The sequence below is a fragment of the Sphaeramia orbicularis genome, chromosome 22 (assembly GCF_902148855.1).
Source record: "Sphaeramia orbicularis chromosome 22, fSphaOr1.1, whole genome shotgun sequence".
Lineage (NCBI taxonomy): Eukaryota > Metazoa > Chordata > Actinopteri > Kurtiformes > Apogonidae > Sphaeramia > Sphaeramia orbicularis.
The window spans coordinates 54459634-54471956 of record NC_043978.1 but is presented as its reverse complement, the minus strand read 5'-3'; positions in this window follow the sequence as shown (position 1 = coordinate 54471956).

The following is a 12323-nucleotide window of genomic DNA, read 5'->3' as shown; positions in this document are numbered from 1 at the left end:
TGTTTCAACTAAACACTTCTTTACTATTATTACCAGGAACTATGACTTTCTTGACTTGTAAAATTCTTGTTCACATTGACAAACACTATATGTGCAACTGATAGCATCATTTAACTCTTTCATGCATGAATTATGAGAACCTTAACCAAGATTTTTTTCCTCAGTGTTTTTATTCATCTTTAGGCATTGGGAAAAAAAAAAAAACAAAAAAACAATTTGATTGATTTTTCTTTTTTTATGAACCTATTTTTCACGGAGTTCCAAAAATGTCCACTCAGCTGGACACCATGCATTTCATTTTAGAAGCAAAGAAATATGCATTTACTGATATACAGTGGGAAAACTATGAAATAAAAACACTTTTAATACCGCTAATCTGACATTTTCTCACATTTTAACCCAACTGCATGGAGATAATATGCAAAAAAAACCTTTTTGTTTAAAAAAAAAAAAAAACAAACAGAAAACTGTTAATTACAGTCTAAGAACAATTGCCAATTTTTTATTTATTTTTTTACACTCAAACATGTTAGTGCAGATCAGGTTTATCTAGAACAGCAAAGTTACAGTAATGCTATGAATGTCAGTGTATGACATGATGCATAAGCGTCCACTGTGTCGGCTGATATGGAACTAAAACAACAAAACCCATGAATATATAGGAGAACAGCTGGAGAAGAACTGTCCACTGGAGTGACCAGTATGCATGAAAGGGTTAAACAGGACTGAAAACATATTCTTCTCTTGTCATTGACTTTTTTTTTTCCTTTCTTTTTTCCTGAAGTGTCTATGCCAGTGGGGTGCAGAGGAAGGCCCAGGACTTCCTCTTATTAAACATAACATAAGACATTATTCCAATTACTCCTAATTGTCGGCAGGGGCTTCACACTGCTTTTGACTCATTTATTGTATTTTGTTCACATGTGTACACAGTATTTCATTTTAGAAAATCACAACTTTGAACAATAAATCAATCTTTAAAAGATTCTGGATCTCAATCTATGTCAATACTAATCTTCTTAGTTACTGTCCTTTACCAAAAACCTCAGAAATTAGACCAGTTTGTCCTCTTGTCTAGGTCTAAATACTATACGGGGGCTTCAATTGCGTGCTAGCAGTTGACAAGTGAACCAAAGAAGAACATAAAGCCCCTGGATGTTTATCTGATTTCAGTTTAAATTACTGTCCATCATCCAAACCATCACAATGACAGTCAGTTCTCAGTGGACATGTATATGCAGTGAGATGCTTCATCGGCTGCACCTGCTGCTGGTATCCTCTGCCTGCTCCCTGTCCTGTAAATACCATTAGCATATTTGAGAGGGTGGGGGTGGGGGGATAATTACTTGGCTCCACATCTCTCTCTCTCTGCAGTAAACGGCAGGTCTTGTGAGGCTGTTTGACCGTGCAGCAGCTGTGTGTTTGCCGCTCATTGAAAGCGGTCACAAAAAGTCAAGTCATGTATTTATGTGGCGCTTTAAAGACACAAAACCAGTGTGGACGGAAGGGATTTTCAGAAAACGACATACAAAAGGAGAAGAGGAGGCAGTGGCTGGAACATCAGCATCGCAAATATGACCTGAGAAAATGCTCTTATATTACTGACTCCAATGGAAGGTTAAACACTTAACCCTTTCATGCATGAATTATGAGAACCTTAATCAAGATTATTTTCCTGAGTGTTTTCATTCCTCTTTAGACATGAAAAAAACAAAGTGATTGAAAATTTTCTTATGAACCCATTTTTTATGGAGCTGCAAAAATGTCCACTCAGCTGGACACCATGTGTTTAATTTTTGAAGCAAAGAAACATGTATTTACTAATAAACTGTGTGAAAACTATGAAATAAAAACATTTTTAATGCAGCGAATCTGATGTTTTGTCACATTTTAACATACTCTAATACTCATTCATCACTCACTTCCTGGAGATAACATGGAAAAAAATACCTTTGTGTTTAAAAAAAAACAACAACTGTTAACCCTTTCATGAATGAATTATGAGAACCTTAATCAAGATTTTTTTTTCCTGAGTGTTTATATTCCTCTTTAGGCATGAAAAAAAAAAAGTGATTGATTTTTTTTTTTTTTTTTTAAATCAACCTGTTTTTCATGGAGTTACAAAAATGTCCACTCAGCTACACCATGAATTTTATTCTTGAAGCAAAGAAACATGTATTTAAAACCCAATATCATAAAGTGATATGAAAACAGTGAAATGAAACTATCTTTAATGCAGCTAATCTGATGTTTTCTCACATTTTAACATATTCTAATACTAGTTATTACTCATTTCATGGAGATAATATGCAAAAAATAAATATTAATTGATTTCCACTCAAGAACCAATCAAGAACAGCAAAGTTACAATAATGGTATGACTTGCAGTGTATGAGATGATGCATAAGTGTCCACTGTGGTGGCTGATATGGAACTAAAACAACTAAACCCATGAATATACAAGAGTAAAACTGTAGAGTAACTGTCCACTGTAGTGACCACTGTGCATGAAAGGGTCTAATGCAGTGTTTTTAAACTGTGGGGTCGCCTGAAATTTCTAGTAATTGATTAAGAAAAAAAAAAAAAAAAAAAAACAACTAATAAAAAATATGTTGTAATGATTCAGTATATATGTCATTATAATTAAAACACCACACACCTTTCCTTATATAAATTTAAAAATAAAGCATAGATGTTGTCTAATATTAATGCTTGTTTGCAACATAGTATGGCAAACTATTACATGATCAAAAACAAATTAATTTTAGCAAAAAAAAAAAAAAAAGTCTGTTTTGAATGTCTAGGGTCGCCAGAATTTTGTGATGTTAAAATGGGGTCACAAGCCAAAAAAGGTTGGAAACCACTGGTCTAATAACAATAACAAGCAATTGATTTACACTTAAACATGTTAGTGCAGATCAGATTTATCAACAACAGCAAAGTTACAGCAATGGTGTGAATGTCAGTGTTTGGGATGATGCATGAGCGTCCACTGTGTTGGCTGATATGGAACTAAAACAACAAAATCCATGAATACACAGTAGAACAGCTGGAGAAGAACTGTCCACTGTAGTGACCACTGTGCATGAAAGGGTTAAAGTGATGGTAAGAACTTAAGAGCGGTAAGGAAGTGTGGAAAATAGTCCAACAATAAAAAATCTCCAGAAATATTAAAAAAACAAAATTCAAACTCCACCTCCAGAAAAAAGGGACTTTATAAATGTCCCAACATTTAACAACTGTCCCAAACTGAATGCAATAAAAACTAACTCATCAAACTCTGTATTTATATAACAAAAACACCCCAAATTTTCCTTCTTTTCCCCACAAATTTAGATTTCAGCACCCACAACACCTAAAAACAGCTGGGACAGAGACAAAATAACACTGAAAAGTTGTTAGAATCTACATGAAACCCTGTTCTGTCAGATCCTACAGTCTTCAGCTTAAATGGTAACAGGCGAGAGGTGCATGACTGGACATAAAAGGAGCATCAACCAAAGGACTAATACGGGTCCTGACTCTTAGCGACAAACTGCATGAGGACCCTGTAAGTAACTTCCAAAACAATATTTCTCAACACATATAAATGAATGTGGTCTTTTGCCATCTACAGCACATAATAATGCACAAATATTCAGGGAGTCTGGGGGAATATCAGCGTGTAAAGACTGAGGATGGAGACTCCTTTTAAATGTCATAACCCTCTTCAAGACGGCATCACATGACAAACATTCACGCTACTGTGATGAATACAGACACATGGGCTCAGCAGGACTTTGGAGAACCACTGTTATTTAACACAGTCCACCACCACAACTAGAAATGGAACCACACTGTAAAACAAATCCTGTTGTTTTTACAGAAAAAAACTGGCAGCTGTGGTTTCCAGAACAATACTGTAAAAAACACACCCAACTGTAAACATATTTATGGAATAACATGTAGATTTAACAGTTTAAACATGTAGATTGAACAGTTTAAACATGTAGATTTAACAGTTTAAACATTTAGATTTAACAGTGGATTTAAATGGTAAATGTTCTGCACTTCTTTAGCTCATTTTCTCCTCCTTCATGGTGTCCACAGCTCTTTCCAAATCCACCAGGTCCAACTGGGACCAGTTTAGGGTTCAGTGTCTTCCATGGACACTTGGACATATGGACAGTCAGAGCCAGGATTGGAACCACCAACCCTTTGGTTATTGAACAAGCTGCTCTACCAACTCTACCAACCCATTCATTTACTAATTTAAAATGGTACATTGGTAAATGTTTACTTTTTTATAACTTTTTTATTTAAAAAACAACAACAACAAAAAAAAGCAAATATGCTGTTATTTCAACATTATGGTCTTTGCAGTTTAAACGGCACCACATTGTTTTTCAATTTACAGTTTTATTTTCTAACAACTATAGAAATCCATTATTTCTCCATCCAAATCTGGCTTTGTTCACATACTCTTCCCGTAAAAACTACAGGTATATGTGATTCAATCGTTAACACAAAAATCTTTTCAAATAAACAATTTTGCATTGTATTGTCAGAGTTTTTTTTTTATGGGTTTTTTTTTTTTGTGTTAATTCTACAGTCATTTTTTACAGTGCAGAACTACAGGATATCAATTCTGTGCAGAAATACCTCTGTGTTCATCTCAGATGGACTGAAAGACAGTGTGTAGCAGGCCTTGGCATCAGTGAAACGGCGTAGAGTTCGACTGGTACAAATCTTTATTTCATCATCGAGCACCGTGAAACTAAAACACAAACATTTACACAAGTTATTTTGCAAAGTTTACTTAGGTTACATTTTCTTTAAAAGCACAAACATTATTACTGACAAACAAGACTTATTACTCATAATTCAAATTGTAGTTTAATACACACATATTTCAAACAAAAGAACAAACAAAAGAACAAACATGCCACTACAATTAATTCCCACATACCTTGCTCCTCCTACCAAGGGTGCAAACTCCTCACTCATCCAGTGAATAGCAGTAGGTATGAGAACCAAACTGCGCTTTGACAAAAAAAAACAATGCATTCCCCATGAATATGAAGCTTGATGTTTGTTCAAAATAATATGTCAAACAAATCAAACTCACATGTCCTCTGTGCTCACCTCACTTCTGTGTTCAGCTCAGTCCTGCTCTGCTCTATGTGGAAAAACAGGTGTGAGCCAATCAGCCTCATTAGATCTCAGAAGGGGGTGTGGCAACAATAAAACAAAATGGGAAGAAAATCCAACAGAAACCAAATAATACATAAAAACAAAAAAAAAAAGAAGAAAAATCTAAAATAATAAACTTATCAACCGGTCACAAACACAGTGGAAGTGGTCAGACAGATCCACATTTCAACTGGTTTTCAAGAAAAACAGATGACAGCTTCTTCATGTCAAAGATGATAATAATGGATTAGATTTATACAGCACTTTTCTATAAATAAATACTCAAAGCGTGTACATCAGGAGTGTCGAACTCATTTTAGTTCAGGGGCCACATTCAGCCTAATATGATCTAAAGTGGGCCGGACCAGTAAAAGAATATAAATAATAAGATAAGAATGTTTGGGTGAAAAAAGTAAAATTCCGTAATGAAAATATTTACATCCACGAATTGTACTCGAACATAACATGAGCAAATATGAACAACCTGAAAATTATTTTGTAAAATAAGTGCAGTGTTAACAATATTACACCTCAGTTTATCATTTATACAAGTGAATCACAACTGAGAGATCACAATGAATCTGCAAAGACACAAAACATTAAATAACAGGGGGGATATTATTAAAATTCCACAGACTTCTCTTAAGACATTTCAGATATTCATATTTTTTTGTGAAAGGCTAGTCTGTAAATGTAAACTTTTTTGTGTAATTTTCCTTTTTTACACTAAAACAAAGACACAAATTTACAGTTTTCATTATTTATAGGTTATTATGATAGTATTTTACTGATCTGATCCACTTTAGACTGAAATGACCTAAAATGATTTTAATATCCTTGATTGTTCATATCTTCAGTGTAATTTTTGCATTTCACAAATTCATCCCAGGGGCCGGACTGACCCCTGCAGCGGGCCGGATTTGGCCCCTAGGCTGCATGTTTGACACCTGTGGCATACATTCTTCATTCACTCTCACATTCCCACTCTGGTGGTGTTAAACTACATCTGCACCCACAGCTGTCCTGGGGCAGACTGACCGAAGCGCGGCTGCCAATTCGCGCCAACGGCCTCTCCCACCACCACCGAACATTCATACACATTCATACACCAGTGTGAGCAGCAGCACTGGAGCCACGGAGGGTGAAGTGTCTGGCCCAAAGGCACAACGGCACATGGACAGAGCAGGACTGGATGACCCACTCTACCTGCTGAGCCACGGCCGTCTATGTTATCAGTGAAAAGGCACAAATCTGTGTCTGTGATGGTCTGGGACTGCATCAGTGTCCACATGTCTGACCTGCATGAGTGAAGGAACCACTGATGTGAAGGAAGAGGTCAGTTCCATCATCAGCCTTTGACCATCTCAGAAACACTGCCAGAATCAAAGGTTTAAACCTGTCTAAACCAGACTCAGACAGACTTATCCATGCATTTATCTCTAGTAGGTTAGACTACTGGAACGGCCTTCTGACTGGACTCTAAACCAGCTGAAGACAGCTGCAGAACATCCAGAACACTGCTGCTGGGGTCCAGACGAGAACCAGGAAGGACCACCATATTAGTCCTGTGCTCAGATCTGTGCACTGGGGTCCAGACTAGAACCAGGAAGGACCACCGTACCAGTCCTGTGCTCAGATCTGTGCACCGGCTTGCTGTGGCTCAGACAATAGACTTTAAAACAGCTCTGCTCGTTTATAAGTCTGTCCATGGTCTAGCACCAAAGTCCATCTGGGACATGTTGGTCCCATTTGAACCATCTGGGACCCTGAAAACCTCATGGACTGGTCTGAGAACCTCACGGACTGGTCTGAGAAGCTCAGGGACTGGTCTTTTGCTGGTTCCCAGGGTCAGGACTAAACACGGTGAAGCTGCATTTCAGTTCTATGTGTTTCAGTTCTATGTGTTTCAGTTCTATGTGCTTCAGTGTTCCTGATGACATCAGACAGACCTGAACTGTGACAGTGTTTCAGTCCAGGCTGAAAACAGCTGTTCAACTGAAAGGGTTCTGTCTGACCTCTGACCTTTTACTTTGTTTTAATTGATTATTATTCATGTTTTATTGATTCTGTTTTAATTGTAATGGTGTGTTTTTAATCTGTCTCTTTTCCATTTTTGTAAAGCCATGTGAATTGCCCTGTGTATGAATTACACTACACAAATAAATCTGCCTTGCCAAGGAAGAGATTGAAATTCTAGACACATATGCTGCCATCAAGTCGACATCTTTTCCCTGAAGTTTGTGGTTATTTCATGAGGACGATGCCAAGCCTCATTCTGCACCAGATCCAACAACACAGTCAGAGTGTTGGTGCTGGACTGTAACTGCTTGTTTACGTCTGTCTCCTGTTGAAAATATATGGACATTGTAAAAAGGAAATCAGACACCACAGACTGATGAGCACCTCAAGTCCTGAAAACAGCAACAATGGACAAGAATTACCCTCAGAATAGCTCAGTCATTAGTGTCCTCATTTTACAAACCATTAAAAAGTGTCATAAAAAGGAAAGACGATTAAAATGGAGGTAAACACAGATCTGACACAACTTAGTTTGAATGTGTTGCAGGTTTTAATACCTAAATGCATGTATTTTTTTAATTTTACTATTACTTTTTGTTTGTTTTTACAAAATACTATTACGTTAGTCATAGGAAACATGTTCTCTTTCTACTTTTGTCAGTTAAATAAGGGTTCAAGTTAATTAACAAGTCACATTTTATTTTTCCTGATGTTGCTGGAATGTGCTTTGTACGTGGACTACTTCTATACCACTGTGATACAGCATTCATACTTTATATCATTCAGTGGGTCCTAGTGACAAGCTTATGTCTCATTATTTGACCTTTTTTCAAGACTTCCTTTACAAAAATAATGTAGAAAGTGATTTTGTCGTATTCTCGAACTACAAAAATTAATCCACCCTTATATCATGTCAGAAAAAACTCTGCTTCACTTCTGACTTGTGTTTTGGTGAAAGCATGAATTCATGAATGTACTCATCTCCTTCCGCCTCCAGTTGACTGACTCTGAAGTGTTTGACATGTAATACTTGGTTGCCCTCTGCAGGACTCCCACTCAAACTGACTCCTGATCCTTTCTTAGTCTACGGGTGGAGTTTACTTTAGCTCCTCTGTACCCTCACATCTACAAGGCTTCAACATCAGATCTAGACAACAACTCCACACATGTAGGTTCAGATGAACCTGAAGCTGTACACGACCTGATCCCAATCCAGGGTACCAGAAAGGGCGCACATATAGATAAAAAATAATACTGCTCTATCCAAAAATCAGACAGGCCATTTTATTTGTCTGATATTTCTCTTTTAAAGTCCAAAATCTGTGTGTATTCTGGTGTCTCCTATAACCGTGTCAGGCTTGTACCCCTGTCAGATCACACATTCTTGGTTGTACGGACACTCCAGCCTAATAGCCTCCATATTTAATGCCTACACACATATACAAATGTTTCAGCACTCAGGAGAATCATGCATTGTTTCTTGCATAGATGTGGTGTCCAAAGCATGCCTGCTGAAAAATTCCATATATTGACAGAAACAGTCAAATCAGAGCCACATATTTAGAATGTGGTGTACGGACACTACTGGTGTACGGACTCTACCAGATGTGAATGGAAATGTGTCTGAGCACATGGTGGCATCTGTGTTCCACCTGGAACTAAGTCTTCCTGGTACAGGAGGACACAAACATTTGGAACAAGCCAACCGAGCCAAATTCACACGTATCACAAATACAGCTGCTAAAATCATCGGCCTCCCCACACCCAACCTCACAGAACTAAATAACAGATCTATCACCTGAATGGCAAACACAATAGTCCAGGACATCACGCACCCATTACACCACTACTTCATCCCACTACCCTCAGGACGCAGGTACAGGACATTAAAATTCAGGAGGGCCCGTCTTGGGAAAAGCCTGATCCCCGCAGCCATAGCTGCCCTAAACACCAGGCCCCACTGACAGGCTGACCAGTCTACTAACTGTCACTCCATTAATGTCTGTTTTCGTTATGTCTGCCCCTACTGCTGTTGTTGTTGTCTGTGTTGTATAATGTTACTGTCTTTTTTTTTTTTTCTTGTAATGTTATATCTTTTTCTTGTATGTTATGTAATGTCTTTTTCTTGTAATGTTTCAGTCAGTGAAGACGAATTTCCCCACGGGGACCAATAAATTAAATCTAAATCTAATCTAAGTGAGAACAGTAGATCTGTAAGGCATAGAGTCCAGATCAGTGATGGAAGTATATTGGTGTACGGACACTCCAGGAATTTGGGTGAACAACGCACCATTGAAAACATGCGCTTCCACGTAAACATCCATTTGACACATTGTTCCCAAATGTTGTGCAGCATACCAGGGAGCAGAGCCACATCTGTCTAGTTGTGCAGATTTAGTCCTAATAATACTGAAAGAACAGGTTCCCATTCTATTATTCCAATTAAAGGGCTGGAAAAGAAGGGGTTAACAACAAAATGGTGGATTGTCTTAATACTGAAAATAAGAATTGATAATCAAACAGCTGTTCAACACAAAGGATCAATAAATGAAAAGCAATGTGATGTGTGTATTTGGAATAAAAACGACACAGGAGTTGAGTAGGAATTATTTATTGTGTTCCAAACATTATGGACAATAATTTTGCTCTCTTATAACAATCAAATTGTGCCCATGTTTACACGCTCATTGGGTCGACATTTGATCAGTTTTGATCTGATTTTCTTCAAATTTGGAGAATTGACAGATCTAGTAATAAGATGGACAAAGAAACATTTTGGGAATGGTTTTGGGGGGATCTGTTTGAAATACTGATGAATAACTGATGCTAATATACTTGTACGTCTTGACTGTTAAAACTGCAGTTGGTGTTTAATGTTGCAGAATTAACTTTGCTTTGCTCACTTTTCTTGCAGAAGGCTTTATGGGGTTCAGAAACAAACCATTTTCTCAGGATATAAATATACAAGACAGGCTGAAACATTTGAATAAACCCCACTAACTGAAGGACTTCAAACCAGACCATAGGGCTTTGTCTCAATTTGTTCTAATTTTTCATGACTTGGTTAACTACTTTACTCTTAATAAGTTGATATCCTTGATTTCTGTTTCTGCTTTTATTTACCACTTTTTAAAGTATCACTTAGTGGGGTCCTAAGTTTATAAATAGGGGAAATATTGAGTCACAGTCTTGCATGCCCTGCATGAGCCAAATAATGACAGTAAGATATAGTGTGCTATTCAAAGATTTAAAGATTCTTTATTGTCAGTTCACTAAATGTACAGGACATACAGAGAAGTGAAATACTGTTGCTCTCTCACCTTGTTAAAGTCAATGCATTTTAAAAAACATAAAAATGAGGTAAAACAGAATAAGAATGGGAGTAAATAAAGTGTACATGTCCATCTATTTACAGTAGCAGCTGTGGTTCAATACAGTGATGCTTTATGAGGTGAGGAGGTGCACAGTGAAGCCAAACAGCAGCAGATTAGTCAAAGCAGCAGACAGGGCAATAGTGCAATGTTTATGATCACGTGCAGATCACAGAATGAGTCTACTGAGACTTGTATACAAAAGCGATTTAGGTAAAGTCTTTGTGTAAATAAGGGGGTGGGTTACAGTACCCATACACTGCCCATATTGAACAATTTGAACTGTACTTTGAGTTTTACTTGGGATAAAGGCTGCATCCTGACCCCTGCAGTCTTGAGTTCCAAAACCAAAACACAGTTTGTAACCTTACTGTGCCCCCACACCCCAACCAGCCCTAGCAAAGCATTCACCAAACCAGCTTTCTATCAGCTTGAAATTTGAAAGGAATCAATTGTTTTTTGTCCATAAATGACAAAAAGAAGCTCATCCATGCTTTCATTTCTGCAGCCCATCACTACTCCTCTGACTGGACTTGAAAAGCATTAACCAACTCCTGCTCATCCAGACTCTGATCCAGGACTAAGAGACCAGAGCACAGTACTCCTATTGGAACACACTGGTTTCCACTTAGTTACAGAGCAGACGTTAACCCTTTCATGCATAAATTATGAGACCCTTAATCAAGATTTTTTTTCCTGAGTGTTTTTATTCCTCTTTAGGTATGAAACAAACATGCCTAAAGAACATTTTCTAATAAACCTATTTTTCAGAGAGCTCCAAAAATGTCCACTCAGCTGGACATTATGTGTTTAACTTTTGAAGCAAAGAAACATGTATTTACTGATATACTGTGTGAAAACTATGAAATAAAAACATTTTTAATGCTTATTATAGGTAATCCATTTCTCAGACAGGGGTAGGTGTTTGTTTACTTGCTTTACTAGTTTGTCTGATAAATGAATTACTTACAATAATTATATGTGGAAGACAGTCTGAACCTTTAGCAGACATTTTAATGCTTCTAATCTAAAGTTTTCTCTCATTTTAAAATGCTAATACCAGTCATCACTCACTTCATGGAGATATAATGCAAAATAAAACCCAAAAAACCCTGCCCCCCGACAACTTTAAAAAAAAAAAAAAAAAAAAAAAAAAAGTTAATTACAGACTTATAACAATAACAAGCACTTGATTTACACTTAAACATGTTCCTCTAGATCAGGTTCATCAAGAACAGCAAAGTTACAGTAATGGTCTGAATGTCAGTGTATGAGATGATGCATAAGCGTCCACTGTGTCGGCTGATATGGAACTAAAACAACAAAACGCATGAATAGACAATAGCTGTAGAAGAACTGTCCACTGGAGTGACCACTATGCATGAAAGGGTTAAAGTACTGTGATTATTTTATAAATCAGCGAACAGTTCAGGCCCAAGAATCATCTGTGATATGTTTAATGAATACAAAGTAAGCAGCACTCCAGACCTTCTGACTCAGATTTGAGGTCCATAGTCCAAAGAGCTTAGACTGACACCAAATGTAGGCGTTTCACCTCAGGTTCAAAACATTTCTGTGTTTATTTGATTGAACTCAACAACTTTAATAGTATTTCCATTGCATTGCTGGAGTACCATGCTGGAGTAGTACATCCTATTTAAATGATTTTAAAACATTTACATTATGATTTTACCTTCTCTGTACTTTCAGTTATTTGCTTTATTAACCAGTGTTTTTATTTTCTTGTGGATGTTCCATTTA